Source organism: Oryctolagus cuniculus, chromosome 9 (genome assembly GCF_051225735.1).
Source record: "Oryctolagus cuniculus isolate XC-2025 breed Fujian yellow rabbit chromosome 9, ASM5122573v1, whole genome shotgun sequence".
Lineage (NCBI taxonomy): Eukaryota > Metazoa > Chordata > Mammalia > Lagomorpha > Leporidae > Oryctolagus > Oryctolagus cuniculus.
Window position 1 is genome coordinate 137,170,551 of NC_142875.1, and position 19,288 is coordinate 137,189,838.

General features: G+C 48.5%; 1 long non-coding RNA gene across 2 annotated transcripts in view; it reads left to right on the plus strand.

Moving 5' to 3' along the window:
- The window catches only part of LOC138843915 (uncharacterized), a 169,461-nt gene that overhangs the window by 2,072 nt on the left and 148,101 nt on the right, over positions 1 to 19,288 (plus strand). The window contains exon 2 of one of the 2 annotated variants that reach the window (XR_016213711.1): positions 18,038 to 18,152. The exons of the other annotated variant lie outside the window; for it this stretch is intronic. This is a non-coding gene — a long non-coding RNA (uncharacterized LOC138843915). The remainder of the gene's footprint in view (positions 1 to 18,037; positions 18,153 to 19,288) is intronic. 2 annotated transcript variants of the gene reach the window in all.

Below are 19,288 nucleotides of genomic sequence, written 5' to 3' on the forward strand. Positions count from 1 at the left end.
AGGGGCGTGGCAGACATCATGGCCTTTCACACCCATCAAATAATCAATTCTGTAGTGTCGTCTGATTTAGAACTTGATTCAGATTTTCTCAGTTGTCCCAAATGTGCCTTTCATAGATTCTTTTCTCTGTGTGATTCATGATTTGACCGAGGTCCATGGATTGTATAGTTGTTGGGTCTCTCGGCCTCTTTGGATTTGAGTTTTTGTTTTGCTTTGTGTCATGACATTGTAGATTTGAAGAGTTTAGGTTGTATTAAAGAACATCCCAGATGTAGCACCCGGCCAACTGCCTCTTCATGAATTGGGTTAAACATTTGTGGCAAGGATCCTACAGATAGAGGTTGTAGCCCAGTGATTCCAAACCTAGGGCTCCTGCGTCTCATGGGTCTGCATGTGCTTCTTAATATTTCCTGTTAGGGAGCAGGTTTTAGTTTTTATTGGATTTTCAAAGGCTTCTAAAATTCCGAAGTCCCGGAGGTTAAGAATTGGAGCCAAGGTAGAAGACGCTGATATTAGCAGGAGACAAATAAGTGTCCAGTCTGCACTTACTTCAGTTTTCTTAAGCCATTAGATTGCATGAGCATTTGGACTTCTTAGATGATAAAGGCTCTTGAAAATAATCTGAGGCCGGCGCCGCGGCTCACTAGGCTAATCCTCCGCCTTGCGGCGCTGGCACACCAGGTTCTAGTCCGGTCGGGGCGCCGGATTCTGTCCCGGTTGCCCCTCTTCCAGGCCAGCCCTCTGCTGTGGCCAGGGAGTGCAGTGGAGGATGGCCCAGGTGCTTGGGCCCTGCACCCCATGGGAGACCAGGATAAGTACCTGGCTCCTGCCATCGGATCAGCACGGTGCACCGGCCGCAGCGGCCATTGGAGGGTGAACCAACGGCAAAGGAAGACCTTTCTCTCTGTCTCTCTCTCTCACTGTCCACCCTGCCTGTCAAAAAAATAAAAAAATTTGAGAGGGAGGAAGGAAGAAGGAGGGAGGGAGGGAGGGAGGACATTCCCCTCTGGTGGTACACTTACCAAATTTCCACTACAACTGGGAGCTTGGAATTGATTCCAGATCTCTGTGTGGTTGACAGGACCGTTTCTTGAGCCATCACCTGCTCTGCATTAGTGGAAAGCTGGAGTCAGGATGCTCAGCTGGTGTCAGTCCCAGGCTCTCCATTGTGGGATGCAGACAGCCATCCTAACCACTGAATGCTACCCCTGTGCATTTTTGTATTTATTTTCCAATTTACTTAAAAAGCAGACTGATGAGAAAGAGACAGAGCTCTGGCTAGGCTGAAGCCAGGGGCCAGGAACTCAATTTGGGTTTCCCATGTGGGTGGCAGGAGCCCAAGTACTTGAGCTGTCACTTGCTGCCTCCTAGGGTGTGCATTAGCAAGAACCTGGATTGGAACAGAGATGGGACTTAATCCCAGGTGCTCTGATACAGCATGTGGGCATCCCAAGTGGTGGCTTAACCTGCCGCATTGCAGTGCCTGCCTCTCTCTGTCTCTCTCTCTCAAGGTAATGCATATACAAGGTAAGATCCTAACCATGGAAAGATGTGAAAGTCAGCAGTACCCGTCCACTCCAGGTCTTCAGGTCATGTCCCTCTTGGCTGCAGTGGCTGGCCCTGCTGGTTTCTTGAGGCTCCCTCCTTATGTTCTAGTGCAGGTCAGTGTTTATGAGGACGTGATACTGCACCTGTTTATTTTATACAGTGGGGATGTGGCATAAGTGCATTTCATGTACATGAAGTAACTGTCTAACAAAACAAAAATAGTGAAACATCAAAGGAGAGCAGGAGACAGTCCACACTGGGTATGCTTGTGCCTTCTCTCCTGCAGCCAGACTCACATTCTGGACCCGAGGTGGGCCTTGACTTCTGAAAATAATTTTGTGTGATCAGAACGTCTCACATGAACTCTGCTGGTTTTGCAGTGCACAGTGTGGTTCCACTGAGAGCAGGTGTGGTGTTGTATGGTGGACCTTGCCTCCCCCAGCCCCTGACAACCCCCTCATACACTGTTTGGCCTGCTGTGCACTTACCATGATGTTCTCTTGCACTTACCATGATGTTCTCCTGGTTCACCTGTGTTGTAGCAAATGGGAAAGTGTTCTTTTTTGAGACTGACCAGAGGTAGCTGTTAAGACTGGATTTAGGGGCTGGCGCTGTGGTGCAGTAGGTTAATCCTACACCTGTGACGCCGGCATCCCATATGGGCGCCAGCTCGAGTCCCGGCTGCTGCACTTCTGATCCAGCTGTCCGCTATGGCCTGGGAAAGCAGTAGGAGGTAACCCAAGTCCTTGGACCCCTATACCAGTGGGAGACCTGGAAGAAGCTCCTGCCTCCTGGCTTCAGATTGGCTCAGCTCTGTCCGTTGCAGCCATTTAGGGAGTGAACCAGTGGATGGAGGACCTCTCTTTCTCTCTCTCTCTCTCACTATATGTAACTCTACCTCTCAAATAAATAAAATCTTTTTTATTTTTTCAAGACTGTATTTATCACGAACATGGCCTGGGTGCTGACTTAATCTGACTTGCCGCGGAAGAGCTAGCGATGCCTTTCAGCACCAGGGGAACCTGGCTCCGAGCACGGCTACCAACAGGGGGGTGTGAGTCTCCACTTGGGCATGCCTCCAGGGTCCTTGGGGTCGCATTAGGCTGCTCCAGACTCACATGTGGGCCCGGAACCCTGTGTGAGGTCGGCCCACTGCCCCTGGGCCAGTCCGTGCCGTTCCTGCTTGCTCAGCATTCCGAGGTCTGCTTTCCCCTAGAGATCTTTGTTCCTGTGGACAACTGTTCTGCACAAGTAGTGAAAATGTTTTGGTCCCCCCCTCTTTTTTTTTTAAAGACTTATTTATTTATTTGAAAGTCAGAGTTACACAGAGAAAGAGAGGCAGAAAAAGAAAAAGAGAGAGGTCTTCTTCCGCCAGGGCGCTCCCCAACTGGCTGCAATGGCCAGAGCTGTGCCGATCCAAAGCCAGGAGCCAGGATGTTCTTCTGGGTCTCCCATGTGGGTGCAGGGGCCCAAGACTTGGGCCATCTTGTTCAGCTTTCCCAGGCCACAGCAGAGAGCTGGATCAGAAGTGGAGTAGCTGGGACTCTAACTGGCGCCCATATGGGATGCCAGAACTGCACGTGGTGGCTTTACCCACTACACGACAGCACCGGCCCCAGTCCTAACTTTTAATATTTCAACTTTTCAAATTAAGTATAAGCATAATATAAATTTTTTTTTTGACAGGCAGAGTGGACAGTGAGAGAGAGAGACAGAGAGAGAAAGGTCTTCCTTTGCCGTTGGTTCACCCTCCAATGGCCGCCGCGGCCGGCACACCGCGCTGATCCGATGGCAGGAGCCAGGAGCCAGGTGCTTCTCCTGGTCTCCCATGGGGTGCAGGGCCCAAGCACTTGGGCCATCCTCCACTGCACTCCCTGGCCACAGCAGAGGGCTGGCCTGGAAGAGGGGCAACCGGGACAGAATCCGGTGCCCTGACCGGGACTAGAACCCGGTGTGCCGGCGCCGCTAGGCGGAGGGTTAGCCTAGTGAGCCGCTGCGCCGGCCGCATAATATAAATTAACATTTAAAAACCTAGTATGAGCACTGTGTTTATCTGCTTGGTGTAAGCGTTTGGCTTAGTGAGTATGTTATTGGACACGCTGCAACAGGGGTTCTCCCCTTTCTTTGAGAATGTCAGCCGTGAGACAGAGATCTGCAGCGAGCAAGTGTGGAAGCTTTAGTGATGCGAGAGCACCAGACAGGCCGTGGGCACCCAGGCTGCACGCGGGCTGTGGCTTTTATGGAGGTGTGTGAGGGGAGGGCACCTATTCCTACTGTTTCTGCTCCCCTCACCCTCTTCTCCTTCTGGGACATTGCTGGGAAGGCTTTCTGGCTGTGAAATTTTTCCAGGGGCTTTATCTTAAAAGCTAAGTGTTATTGGACCAGTAGTCCCATTGACACTGACCTGGGAAGATTGCCCAGGGGTGTCTGGTGGGGAGGCTGGGGTGTGTAAATGCCAGACAGTCAGAGTCACATTTTTTTCCTTTGCCTACTCTCACACGATAGTCCAGTTCGTCTACTCTACCTTCCTACCTGGTAGTGGAGATGTGGCTGAGATGCCCCATCACGTCACAGTGCCGAGATCTGATGCCCTGCTCCACTGCTGACTCCAGCTTCCTGCTAAAGCAGACTTTGGGAGGCAGCAGGTGATGGTTCAAGTAGTTGGATCTATGCTGCCCACTTGGGAGACCTGGATTGAATTCTGGGTTCCTTTTTTTTTTTTTTTTTTAAGATTTATTCATAATTTGAAAGGTAGAGTTAGAGACGGAGAGACAGAGACATCTTCCATTTGCTGCTTTACTCCCCAAATGGCTGCAATGGCCGGAACTGGGCTGATCTGAAGCCAGGAGCTAGGAGCTTCTTCCCTGCACATGGGTTCAAGGGCCCAAGCACTTGGGCCATCTTCTGCTGCTTTTTGAGACACATTAGCAGGGGGCTGGATCGGAATTAGAGGAGCCAGGACTTGAACCAGTGTCCGTATGGGATGCCGGTGTCACAGGTAGTGGCTTTACCTGCAATGCCACAGTGCCAGCCCTGAGTTCTGGGCTCTTGACTTAGGCCTGGCTCAGCTCTGACACCATTGCCAGCATTTGAGGTGTGAAGCGGTTGATAGGAGCTCTGTTTCTGTCTCTCAAATAAAACAAGTGACAAAATTAAGCCATTTAATGAAATCAGGACCCCAAAAGCTAACTCAAGCAAGGGACTTCAATAGGTATTGTTTATTTAACACTTTTTTAAAAGATTTATTTATTTATTTGAAAGTCAGAGTTACACAGAGAGAGGAGAGGCAGAGAGACAGAGACAGAGACAGAGAGAGAGAGAGAGAGGGAGAGAGAGAGGTCTTCCATCCGATGGTTCACTCCCGAATTGGCTGCAATGGCCGGAGCTGCGCTGATCTGAAGCCAGGAATTAGGAGCTTCTTCCAGGTCTCCCACGTGGGTGCAGGGGCCCAGGCAGTTGGGCCATCTCCTACTGCTTTCCTAGGCCATGGCAGAGAGCTGGATTGGAAGTGGAGCAGCTGGGTTTCGAACTGGCGCCGCCCACATGGGATGCCAGCACTTGAGGCCAGGGTGTTGACCCACTGTGCCACAGCACTGGCCCCAACACTTACTTTTTTTTTTTTTTTTTTTTTTTTGACAGGCAGAGTTAGACCGAGAGAGAGAGAGAGAGAGAAAGAGAAAGGTCTTACTTTTTCCATTGGTTCACCTCCCAAGTGGCCGCTATGGCTGCGCATTGCGGCCGGTGCGCTGTGCCGATCCGAAGCCAGGAGCCAGGTGTTTCCTGGTTTCCCATGTGGGTGCAGGGCCCAAGGACCTGGGCCATCCTCCACTGCACTCCCGGGCCACAGCAGAGAGCTGGACTGGAAGAGGAGCAACTGGGACAGAATCCGGCACCCCAACCGGGACTAGAACCCCGGGGTGCCGGTGCTGCAGGCGGAGGATTAGCCTAGTGAGCTGCGGCGCTGGCCAACCAACACTTACTTTTAAAATAGTTTTTATGGTTTACTAATCTCCATGATATGCATGATCACCATAAAGAACTGCAGAATGTTTTTTTTTTTTTCTTTTCATTTATTTGAGAGAGTTAGAGAGAGAGGGAGGGAGAGACAGAGAGAAAGGTCTTCCATTCTTTGGTTCACTCCTCCAAATGGCAGCAATGGCTGGAACAGGGCTGATCTGAAGCCAGGAGACAGGAGCTTTTTCTGGGTCTCCCACATGGGTGCAGGGGCACAAGTACTTGGGCCATCTTCCACGGCTTTCCCAGGCACATTAGCAGGGAGCTGGATCTGAAGAGGAGAAGCCAGGACATGAACCGGCACCCATGTGGGATGCTGGCACTACGGATGGAGGCTTTACCTGCTATGCCCTGGTGCCGGCCCCACTATAGAATCTTCCCTCCTTCCACTGTTCACTTTCCAGCTCACTTCCTGCCAGCGTCCTTCACTGCATCTTTTTTTTTTTTGTTTTGTTTTTTTATTATTTTTGACAGGCAGAGTGGACAGTGAGCGAGAGAGAGACAGAGAGAAAGGTCTTCCTTTGCCGTTGGTTCACCCTCCAATGGCCGCCGCTGCAGCCGGCGCACCGCGCTGATCCGATGGCAGGAGCCAGGAGCCAGGTGCTTTTCCTGGTCTCCCATGGGGTGCAGGGCCCAAGCACCTGGGCCATCCTCCACTGCACTCCCTGGCCATAGCAGAGAGCTGGCCTGGAAGAGGGGCAACCGGGACAGAATCCGGCGCCCCGACCGGGACTAGAACCCGGTGTGCCGGCGCCGCAAGGTGGAGGATTAGCCTATTGAGCCACGGCGCCGGCCCCTTCACTGCATCTTGAGGTCTTTCTCCTCTCCATAGTCCATGTCTTGCAAGTCTGTGTCTGGGTTCACTTTTCTTTGCACAACGCACAGAATCGTAAATCACAGCAGTGGCATTTGTCCGGTCACCACTAAGCTGAGTTCTGAATTCAGATACAAAGATTGCCATCCAGTATGGTCTTGTGCATTTGAGCTTGTGTTTCTTGAATTTCTGTTTTAGGCATTTGCTTTCCTTGAGTGGAGGACATTGTTCTCAGTTATCAGTCTTTTAGTATATACACATCACAGATTGGAACTGACAAAATATTCTCATAGAATATTGCTCTGGTTTTTATTGCTACAGATTAATGTAAGGTTTCCTTTGGAAACTGAATCTAGTTAACAAGAAAAGCAGGAAGCCTCGGGGTCGTGTCTCATGCCTCTTGTCTTGCACTTGCCGTCAGTAGCCCCTGTCTGTGCTGGAGGTATTAGCACAGAGAGGCTCAGCGTCCCGGGAACAGCACGCACTGTTTGCTCCCTGCGATGCACAGACCGTTTCAGTCAAGGGACTGGGAGCCCGCCTCCCCAGGCCTGTGTTTTGTGTGAGTAAGAAGGAAATGATTCATTGACAGTGAACTCCCAAGACCTTGCCTGGAAAACACAGCTGCCGGTGCACCAGCAAGTATTTGGAAACAGCGTCTGAGGAAGCAACCTGGGAATCTGTCCCTGTCACTTTCTCTCTGAGTGGCGCTGTCTGTTGTGTTAATGATCGCATACACACTCTCGCTCTGGTGGTTTGCATTCTTAAGTGCACTCCAGGCAGTGAGGTAATGCCTGCAGGGACTGAGGTGTCGTCATTTTGTCACAGGAGCTGAGGGCTCGCAGAGGCCCAGGGGCATGCCCGGGTCTGCTCCGGCAAAGAGTGGGAAGCCAGGAAATGGAGGGCCTGGGCTTTGTGACTTCGTCTTGTAGAGACTCAGCCTTCTGATCTGTAGAATGAGCCTAATACTTGTGATACAGAATTGTTATCAAAATGAGGTGAGATTGTATCAATAAAACATCTGGGTTAGTATTTTCATACTGTGGCGATCAGTGCCTCCCTTCCCTTTCCTTTCCAGCTCCGACCCTTGGTGCCGGGGTTGCAGTCCTGCAGCTGTGGTGGTGCCATGTCCGTTAGCATTGCCCTGCTCAACTCCTTACGTACCCGAGGGACCAGTCAGGGCATTACTGCACTGAATCCTGGACTCGTGTAACCCTTCTCCTGGGGTTTCATCACTCACTATTCTTTTCGTGTTCCAGTCCCTGTTCTTCCCCCACTCTTGGGCAAAAAGCCGGGAATGTTTTGAGGAGACTGAACCTGCAGTCCGTCAGTCAGATCCCAAGTGGAGTGAAGCTGAAGTGGTAACAACCGTTTTACACGGGGACGTATCTGAGGGGCAGTAGGCAGCAGGCGTAAGCAGAATCGTAAACCATTTGTCTGCCAGCACATTTAGGAAGGGGTGACGCCGCCGCTCAGGAATTTCCTGCTGTATATCCAGTTTTTTTCATGGGACTTTTCAATAGCTTGAAAGGGCTGTGGCGCTTCCTGTTCAGGCGCGGCTGTTATCGCGTCCACTCAGAGACTCCTTCCTGCTCAGTTGGAGCTGTGGTGCTTGTGAATGGAACACCTATTTTTAAGTGAATTGCATGCTGATTTGTATCACGGAAGGCTCTTCACTTACACTGCTCACACCTAGGACTGCTGTGAGAATTTACTCTTTTCTACCTCAACCTGATTATTTGAACCTATAGGTGCAAGGGACTGTGCAATCAAAAACTACCCGTGATTTTTATAGGAAGAAATTTCCTACAAAAACTACTTGAGGGAGTCTTCAAAAAGGTCACAGAAAATGTGTATTATGAAGAAACTATGCATGGATTTCAACAATTTTTGGCACCAAAATTACCTTAATAAGTTTTTTGAAAAAAGGTTTGTTTATTTGTTTGAAAGGCAAAGTTGCAGAGAGAGAGAGAGAGAGAGGGAGAAGGAGAGACAGAGACAATCACCTTCCGTCTGCTGGTTCACTCCCCAAATGGCTGCACTGGCCAAGGTGGGCCAGGCTGAAGCCAAGAACCTGGAATTCCATCCAGTCTCCCACATGGCTGGCAAGGGCTCAGGTGCTTGGGCCATCTTCCGCTGCTTTCCCAGGAGCATTAGCAGAGAGCTGGATTGGAAGTGGAGCAGCTGGGACTTGAACTGTTTACTGTATGGTATGCCAATGTTGTAGGCAGCAGCTTAAACCACTGTGCCACTTTGCTGGCCCTAACAACCCTGAATTTTTATTCCATTTTTTCACAAGCTTTTTTTTTTTTTTTTATCTTTTATTTAATGAATATAAATTTCCAAAGTACGACTCATGGGTTACAATGGCTTTCCCCCCCATACCGTCCCTCCCACCCACAACCCTCCCCTTTCCCACTCCCTCTCCCCTTCCATTCACATCAAGATTCATTTTTGATTATCTTAATATACAGAAGATCAGCTTAGTATACCTTAAGTAAGGATTTCAACAGTTTTCACAAGCTTTTTGAAGTCCCATTATATGCCAAGGTAGTAACTGAGGACGTTTTCTGGGCAAAAATTCACTTGGAAAAGACCCTTCTGTATAGCAGGAAACCAGCATTTAGAAAGTGATCAAAAAGTAGATGAATATTTTCTTTCAGTGAGAATCATTATTCTGTTTTTTCCTTTAGGTTCACATATAACTGATTCAGTGAATCACTCAGCAACCTAAACATAACCTGACGTTCAAGTGTAATTCTTTCACAATTTTTACATACAAAAATCTGGCCAGAAAGAAAAAACTGTTTTCTCAAAATGACGTTTGTGCCAGTTGCATGCGATTATTGTCAGTAGTATCCCCATCAGATGTGTCCATCCAGTGAGATTCACATTTCTGGGACTGGGTGTCAGGGTGCAGGGTTAACCAATGCTTGGCATGCCCGCATCCCAAGTCAGAGTGCCCATATCGAGTCCTGGCTGCTGCAGTTAGAATCCAGCTCCCTGCTAATCTGCCTGGGAAGGCGGCAGAGGGTCGCCCCGTGCTTGAGCCTCTGCTGCTCATGTGGGAGACACCGGTGGTGTTCCTGGCTCCTGGGGTGGCCTGACTTGTGCATTCGCAGCTGTCGAGGGCATTGGGGAGTGTACTGGCATATGGGAGTTTGCTCTCATTCTGCCTTTCAAATAAATAAATAAACATTTCTAAAAAATCCAGAAGTTGGGGCCAGTTGATCAGAGGCATTTTCAGAAACACAGAAGGAAGCTGAGCTCTCTGCAGGGCTTGCAGGCGAGCAGAGCACGTTTGTGCTCAGCGCTGCAGGGCTCGCATTGCCAGCCCCTGGAGCAGGTAGCAGTGGCTGAGTGAATGAACACACACTAACAGCCACCGCAGGATGTCTGGGGATCCCCATAAGTGGAATGCATAGGTGCTGTATGAAGGAAGGGCTGCCCTGGGAAGCCTGAGCGTGAGGAGTGAGACTGTGCAAGCCTTCCACCTGGCGCCCTCCCACCTCTGCCCTCATTGGCACACTCTCCCGTTCACCTGGCCGTCGCCCACGGAGCACTTTCTGAACTTGTCAGATGAATTTAAGCTCCACGGAGGCGCGGTTGTGTCGAAAGAGCTGTGACTGTTCCAGAAGGAGGACGGGGTCATGTGGGGGACACTTTTCTCCACTGCACGATTATTCACTTCACAAACCTGTGCTTGGCCGTGTTCCAGGCACTGGGGAGGTGAAAGTCGGTAAGCGCCCTCCCCAATCCCTCTTCTCATGGGACTTACCATCTAGTTTGGAGTCAAGGAGAACCTACAAATAGACGAGTAAGATCTAAAGGGTGCCAGATGGTCTATGTGCTCGGTGGGGGGGGGGGGGGTGTGAAGGTGGAGTGGGGGGTGGGGGCTCAGGGCACATGGGGGCAGAGGCTGTGCAGAGGGTGCAGGGGAGGAAACTGGGAAGGTGACAGTTGAGCAGGGGCCAGCAAGGGGAGAGTCAGGAGGTTATCGGGGATATTAAAAGCCACAGTAATTAAAACAGTGTGGTCTTAGCTCCAGACAGGAAAATAGAACAAGACATTGAATTCAGAAATTGCCCCAAATACATATGAAAATGTAGCTTGTGATGAAGCAAATGGACTGTTTATAAATGGTGCTGAGAGAACTTGCCAGCTGTTTGGGGAAAAAAATGGTAAGTTAGGATCTTACCTTGTACATAGAAAAATTACCAATGCACAGAGGATTTCCATGTTAGAAATACACATTAAACTGCTAGAATACTTAAGTAACCTTTACTTACATTTGTTAATTAGAGAAGGCCTTTGTATGCATGAGAACAAAGCTGGAGAATCAATGATGTTAACAGATCTGACCACATTAATGTGTGTGTGTTTAAGATTTATTTATTTATTTGAGAGGCAGAGTTACAGACAAAGGGAGAGACAGAGCGAGGTCTTCCATCTGCTGATTCCAACTCCCCAAATGGCCACAACAGCTGGAGCTGGGCTGATCCAGAGCCAGGAGCCAGGAGCCAGGAGCCAGGAGCTTCTCCTGGATCTCCCATGTGGGTGCAGGGGCCCGGGCACTTAGGTCATCTCCTGCTGCTTTCCTAGGCCATTAATAGAGAGCTGTATCCAAAGAGGAGCAGCTGGGACTAGAGCTGGTGCCCATATAGGATGCCAGCATCACAGGTTAAGTAGGTTTAACCTACTACGCCGCAGGACTGGCCCCAGCCACATTAATGTTTACATGGCACAGATAAGCAAAATAAAAAGTCAAAATCATCTCCCATAAATTTTTTTTTGAGAAAGAAACCCCATATGTGACAGGAATACTCTTTGTTTTCTCTTGTTTTTGTCCCTTAGGAAGTTAGGATACACATTGCATGTGGTAATGTCTCTGTCCCCTGGCTCATCAAAGTTGCTGTATAGCTTGTCCGTGGTCTAACTCACTGCCTGCTGGAAAGCACAAATAAGGTTGACAAGGACCTTTAGAACGCAGGAACAGGGGTAGGTGTTATGTCACATCAGGTTAAGGTGCTGCCTGTGATGCTGGCATTCCATTTGAGCACTGGTTGAAGTCCCTGAGGCCCTGCTGCTGATCTAGCTCCCTGGCACTATGCCTGGGAAGACAGTGGAAGATGGCCCAAACACTTGGGCCCCTGCCACCCACTTGGGAAATACAGATGGGTTTCTACCCTCCTGGCTTCTGCCTGGCTCAGTCCTGGCCTTTGTGGCCATCTGGGGAGTGAACTAGTAGAGGGAAGATTGCTCTGTCTCTCCCTCTATCTATCTGTCTGCCTTTCCAATAAATAAAATAAAATCTTAAAAAAAGAAAGCAAAGACATTTCTTTTGCCTACTCCTATAGCAGAGGGAACAGAATATCAACATGGTTCCCAAGGAGAGGAGTGCAGGTATCTCACCATAAACAGAAACTGAACTTGGTGGTGACGGAGGGAAGGTGCCTGGAGGCAACACTGAATGCAGTGTTGACCAGTTGGCTGAGAGACTTGGTGTGGAGTCTTATGAGAGGCTAGGGGCCTGCAGTACCCTCCTTTACTGCCGAGGGGAGCATAACTTCCCATGACCTTTGTTACAATTCATAATTTTTGGACCTTTTAATTTTTAAAAATTTTTCTTCAAAATTATGTAACTGAAAGTAATCAACTATGGCTATATGAGTGTTGTTTGCAGTAGCAAATAATTGGAAATGACCTTGATGTCTGTGCGAAGGGCATGGTTAAGTAAGCTTTCATGTCTGCAGACCACAGAGTGCCATGCGGTGACGTGTTTGGGTATGAACTGGAAGGCTCGTGGCCACAGCCCTTTTGGAGACAGTCTGACAGTTTCTTAGCAAGCTGGGGATGTGCCCCAGCAGTTACACTGCTGATGTTTCCCCAGATGAGCTGAAACTTAGGGCTGCACAAAAACCAGCCCACAAGTATTTATGGAAGCTTTGTAATGGACAGAAACGGGAAGCAGCCAAGATGTCCTTCAGCAGGCAAGTGGTAGGCACGCTGTTGTGCATGCTCACAGAAGCCATCACTTGGCAACAGAGAGCAAAGGCTTGGAGGGCCTCAGGGCTTCTCCTGAGTGGAAGAAGGGCACGGCAAGTCCACGGGTGCCCCTGGTGTGACTGCCCTGGCAAGCATACTCATGCATATGGTGCAAGGACCAGCGGCTGCTAGGGTTGGTGGGAGAGGAAGGAGGGATAAGTCAGCAGAATCCCTGGACTGTTAGATCGTGAAACTACTCAGCATGATGCGATGGTGGACACACAACTGCACGTTTGGCAAAACCCATAGAAGGCTGCATCCCAAAGTAAATTTTAGTTGCTAAAAACGTGCCAGTATTGGTTCCTCCACCGTAACAGGCACACTACGCCAAAGCAAGATGTCAGTCGTAGGACAAACAGGGAGTGGGCAAAGAGCTAGGTATGTGGGAAGTCTCTGTAGGTCTGTCCAATGTTTCTATGGAAACAGACTATCTAGAATATCTATGAACCTCTTTTTGTAATGTGTGTGTGTTTGTGTGTGTGTGTGTGTGTAGGAGGAAGTGTAGAAATAAATTTGTCAGGATTATGTAAAAATGCTAGCAATATTGTCTTCCATTAAGGGATTGTGAAATATGTATGTGTGTGTATGTGTAGTTAAAGATTTATTTATTATTTTTTAAATAATTATTTTTATTTGAAAGAGTTGGAGAGGGGGTAGAGCCAGAGAGAGGTCTTCCATTCCGCTGGTTCACTCCCCAAATAACCACAATGGCCAGAGCTGAGCTGATCCGAAGCCAGGAGCCAGGAACTTCCTCTGGGTCTCCCACGTGGGTTTAGGAGCCCAAGGAGTTGGGCCACCTTCTACTGCTTTCCCAGGCCATAGCAGAGTTAGATCAGAAGTGGAGCAGCCGGGACTAGAACCAGCGCCCATATGGCATGATGGCGCTGTAGGCTGGGATTTTAACCTGCTGTGCCACAGTGCCAGCCCCTATTTATTTATTTTTAAAAAGATTTATTTATTTATTTGAAAGGCAGAGTTACAAAGAGGCGGAGAGAGAGAGAGAGAGAGGGAATGCAAGCGAGCAAGAGCACGAAAGAGAGGTGTCTTCTATCTGTTGGTTCACTCCCCAAGTGGCTGTAATGGCCAGAGCTGTGCCAATCCGAAGCCAGGAGCTAGGAGCTTCCTCTGGGTCCCCCACGCAGGTACAAGGGCCCAAGGACTTGGGTCCTCTTCCAGTGCTTTCCCAGTCCATAGCAGAAAGCTGGATTGGAAGTGGTACAGCTAGGACTCGAACCGGAGCCCATATGGGACGCTGGCACTGCAGGTGACGACTTTATCTGCTGTGCCACAGTGCTGGCCCCAAAGATTTATTTATTACACAAAATTAGGACCGTAACAACATATTGTACAGTGGTATACAGGGTACTTCAAAAAGTTTGTGGAATAATGGACTTGAGTAATTAATTTTGTTGCAAAATTTTTATGAAATCTGTGCATAGTCACCTTATAATACACATTTTCCACAAACTTTGGAATGCCCTGTGTATGTGGGTATGTGCTGTTTGGTGAATATTTATATATATAAACTTTCTAAACTTCATATATCATTGATATTTTATGAATCATAAACAGTTTTTTAAAGGGCCATGTAGGATTCCATGGTATGGCTGTGCATTATTTATTAAACGAAACACTTACAAGTTAAAAAAAAAAATAAAGATTTATTTATTTTGAAAGAGAGAGCAAGAGGGAGAGATCTCCCATCTGCTGGTTCCTTCCCCAGTTGGCTGCAGTGGCCAGTGCAGGACTAGGCCAAAGCCAGGAGCTTTGCTGGGGTCTCCCATATGAGTGGCAAGGGCCAAACACTTGGGTCATCTTCCTCTGCTTTGCTCAGGCCGTTAACAGGGAGCTGTATTTTAAGTACAGCAGCCAGGACATGACCCTGTGCCCATATGGGATGCTGATGTAGCTGGTAGCCTTATATGCTTATGTCATAACACTGGCCCTGTGGTATTATTAGTTGGTATCTTTTTGTACTGTCTAGATATTTTATAGTTTTTATAACCAGAAATAAAAATGCAACAACTAAAAAAGAGAAAACCAATAATAGAAATAAAAATAGATAATTCTAGAGATAGCTACTGTTAACATTTTGGCATACATCCTTTCAGGTCACTTCCAATAGAATATGTAATATGTGAAATATGTACTGCAGTCTCTATATGTCTGTACACACAGATACATACATGTAATCCACAGTCTCTTTGTGTCTGTACACAGATATACTGCATGTAATCCACAGTCTCTATATGTACACACAGATACACTACATGTATGTCTGTACATGTAATGTTTATATGTCTGTACATATAATCCATAGTCTCTATATGTCTGTACACACAGATACACTGTATGTAATCCACAGTCCCTGTATGTCTGTATACACAGATGCACTGTATGTAACCCACAGTCTCTGTACGTCTGTACACACAGATACACTGTAACCCACAGCCTCTGTACATCTGTACACACAGATACACTGTATGTAATTCATAATCTCTGTATGTCTGTACACACAGATATGCTACATGTAATCCACAGTCTCTATATGTACACACAGATACACTACATGTATGTCTGTACATGTAATGTTTATATGTCTGTACATATAATCCATAGTCTCTATATGTCTGTACACACAGATACACTGTATGTAATCCACAGTCCCTGTATGTCTGTACACACAGATACACTGTATGTAACCCACAGTCTCTGTACGTCTGTACACACAGATACACTGTAACCCACAGCCTCTGTACATCTGTACACACAGATACACTGTATGTAATTCATAATCTCTGTATGTCTGTATACACAGATATGCTACATGTAATCCACAGTCTCTGTACATCTGTACACACAGATACACTGTATGTAACCCACAGTCTCTGTACATCTGTACACACAGATACACTGTATGTAACCCACAGTCTCTGTATGTCTGTACACACAGATACACTGTATGTAACCCACAGTCTCTGTATGTCTGTACACACAGATATGCTACATGTAATCCATAGTCTCTCTATGTCTGTACACACAGGTACACTGTATGTAATTCATAGTCTCTGTATGTCTGTACACACAGATATGCTACATGTAATCCATAGTCTCTCTATGTCTGTACACATAGATACACTGTATGTAATCCATAGTCTCTGTATGTCTGTACACACAGATATGCTACATGTAATCCATAGTCTATGTACACATAGGTACACTACATGTAATCCACAGTCTCTGTATGTCTGTACACACAGATGCACTGCATGTAATCTGTAGTCTTAGTATGTCTGTACACACAGGTACACTACATGTAAACCACAGTCTCTGTATGTCTGTATACAGATACACTACATGTAATCCACAGTCTCGGTGTGTCTGTATACAGATATACTACATGTAATCCATAGTCTCTGTATGTCTGTACACAGGGATACATTACATATAATTTTGCATGACAATCATGCTTTGTGTACGGTTTCATAAGTAGTTTGTTTTGCCACCTCTGATATGTTCTTGTATTGTGAAGGCGTCAGAGTACTGCATCCTAGGATGCAGTATCATAGTGGAATGCTTGGAGTTTTTTCACGTATCTTGATGTTGTAGAAAATACTGTGGTGAGTCTTAAGAAAAGAACTTTTATTATATCCTCATTATCTCAAGGTCAAGAAAGTTCCAGGGGTGACAGCATGGATGGGTTGCCATGTCCTCACAGTGGGAAGTGGCTTTAAGAATCTTGATCCCACTCCTGTTTGCCTGGACATCTTGCAGCCTAGCAGCGTAGAGTCAAGGATTCTTTCTAGCCTTGAAATTTTACCAGTGCACACGATGCCTTTGTGAAAACATCCCCAAGTGGAAATTGAACTCTTGTACATTCTAAGTCGATGTGATATGCAGTTCAGCTAGGATGCCGAGCTGTCTTATAGTGACCGAGCACCACCCTTGGGGATGGAGGAAGGAGCAGGAGCCAGAGGTCCTCTGGAGACTCACAGAAGCTGTGGCTTCCGCTGAGAGCATCACCTGTATTCTGAAGACACCCACGTGTTTCTGCACCTGGTACTGGACATGACATTGGCCTCAGGGTAATGCCCCTGCTATAGCCTCTGCAAGTGACAAAGGAGCCCAGCACCTCCCACCAAGATTTTGTGTTTGTATAAGGAGGGTTTCTAAAACCCTTTCCTGTGCTCGCTCTCCCTCCTCCCTTCTTCCTTCCTTCCTTCCTCCTTGCCTCCCTCACTCCCTTCCTTTCTTTTTAAGATTTATTTATTTATTTGAGAGGCAGAGTTATAGACAGAGTGAGGGAGAGACAGATCTTACATCTGCTGGTTAACTGCCCAAATAGCTGCAACGGCCAAAGCTGAGCAGATCAGAAGCCAGGATCCTGGAGCTTCTTCTAGGTCTTCCACATGGGTGCAGGGGCCCAAACACTTGGGCCATCTTCTGCTGCTCTTCCAGGCCATAAGCAGAGAGCTGGATTGGAAGAAGAGCAGCTGGGACATGAACCGGTGCCCATGTGGGATGTAGTTACTGCAGGTGGAGCCTTACCCTACACCATAGTGCCAGCCCTTCCTGTGCCATTTCATTCAAGCATCCCAACCTCTGGAAGCCACTAGTGCTGTGATATTTATTTCAGTTTCAATAGCTGGGAAAATTAAGGGCTGAGAGAGAAAGATTGGTTCAGGGTCTCTCTCCCCAAAGGGTGTGTGCTAGAATTCAAGCCCTGCTCTTCTGACTTTAAATCCAGCTCTGCATCAAATGTTCCCTCTGCTTGTCAGACCTTGCACTCCGCAGAATTGAGTACAAAGTATTTGGCTGGGAGCAGATGGGGGGCCCTCCATCCCCACTTCCAGGTCCCTGGTTCCTTTCCTGGCTCTGGCTTCTGACTCCAGCTTCCTGCCAGTGCACACCCTGAGAGACAGCCGTGGTGGCTCAAGTCGTTGGGTTCCTGCCACCCATGTGGGAGACCTGAGTGGAGCTGCAGACTGCAGGCTTCGGCCTGGCCCAGCCCCACCACTGTGACCATTTAGGGAGTGACCCAGTGGATGGGAGACCTCTGTCTGTCTCTCCGTGTGTGTGTGTGTGTGTGTGTGTGTGTGTGTGTGTCTTTGGACCCCTTATGATCTTGTCTTTATGTCCCTGCAGTATATACAGAGAAGGTACTCAGTCGATGTCATCAATGGCATTTAAGTTTACTTGCAGGACATCCTGGTGGTGGTACATGCGACCCCACTTACTTTATCTACACAGCGCTTCTTGCAGTCAAGCTTGTGATCACTCTGGTTATTTTCATAAAGACAATTAATGTATGAAGGAATTTTTCTCCCTGAATCCTTAGTGGAGTTGTGAAAAATTAAACATCACAATAATGCGTTGATGTGTTTATTTGAAGATGGATTGTTTGATGGTTTTACAATTGAGTTTCGTTTCTCTCATCAAATCTTCCTTCGGTGGGGTCTTCAGCTGACTGGTGTGGGAGCGAGTCCAAGGGGTTTGTGACACACAAGGTGCCTCTTGTCATGCAGTTTTCAGGGGCTCCTTCTGAGTGCATCTTCTCCCTGGCTAAGTCAGGGGCGTCAGGAGGGTGTCCCTGATGTGTGTGTCCTCATCTGTTTCCAGAACATGCAGCGTTCCCTGTGACGGGGGGAATCTGTCCACAGGAACTCAAGGCTTGAGCGTGCTGCTTTCCAAAGATGTTTGATTGACCACTGCGGACTGGGAACTAACTGAATCTGTAAGCAGGGGTTACAGAGGGGGGAGGGAAGGAAGGAAACACAGCACGGAGGGCAGAACTGAGGGCCGGGCAGCAGGCCAGGAGCCAGTGGGAACAGAACTGCGGGAGCACATGGTGGCCGCCCTGGTCAGGCCTGGGCTCGTCACTGCAGGCAGCTCCTCCCCGTCCTGTCTCACAGAGTCTGGGGCTGTCATTTACACTGAAGAGTGACGAGCCGTGAGCTCGCGCTGTGGTGCAGCCGGTTAAGCCGCCACTTGCCACATAGACATCCTGTATGGAGTACCAGCCTTTCCGCTTGTGATCTAGCTCCCTGCTCACGCACCTGGGAGGCAGCAGATGGTAGCCCGAGGGCTTGGGCCCTGCCTCCATGTGGGAGACCTGGACAGAGCTCCGGGTCCTGGCTTCGGCCTGTACTGGCCCTGGCTGTTGTGGCCATCTGGGGAGTGAAGCAGTGATGGAACATTCTCTCTCTCCCCACCTCTCTCTTTCTCTGTCACTCTGCCTTTCGAATAAGTAAAAAACAACAAAACACAACCTTTAAAAACCAACAAGGAGACTGGCTCAGAGAGGTCAGTGAATGGCTCAGGATCACACAGCCTGTAAGTGGCCACCGGGACCTGGACTCCAGGCATTTGGACTCCAGACCTGGGCACTTTGCCATGACGCATGCGGCCATCCGAGGAAGGCTAAACTGTGGCAGTTTCTCCCCATTTAGTGTTAACTGCCCAGAAGGTTTTCAACACAAGTGGCACATGCTCTGGTTTCTTTTTGTCCCAGATAAGAGTGTAGGGGGGTGCAGGTCTCCTTGGTTGAGGCTGACTTTTGTAGTCACTCCCTGCTGTGTGTTGGAGCTGCTGCAGGCTCCTGGGGTGCTGTGTGGGACCTGCTGTGGGAGCTCTTCTTTTCCCTGGGGGTTGTGACAGTTTGCACCTGTCTCTGGCAGGAGCTGGAGACTTCCCGTATCAGGGATTCTCTGCATTGCATGGGAGTTAAAGAGTGAGTCTGGGGGCAGATCCAAGTGATGCGAGCTTCCCACTGGGGCAGGCCTCAGGGGTCCGAAGGCTGCGGTGAGGCCTCTGCCACTGGCCTCGCAGTGGGGAAGGGAGCGGGCAGCTGCAAGGACTGGGCACTTGTCT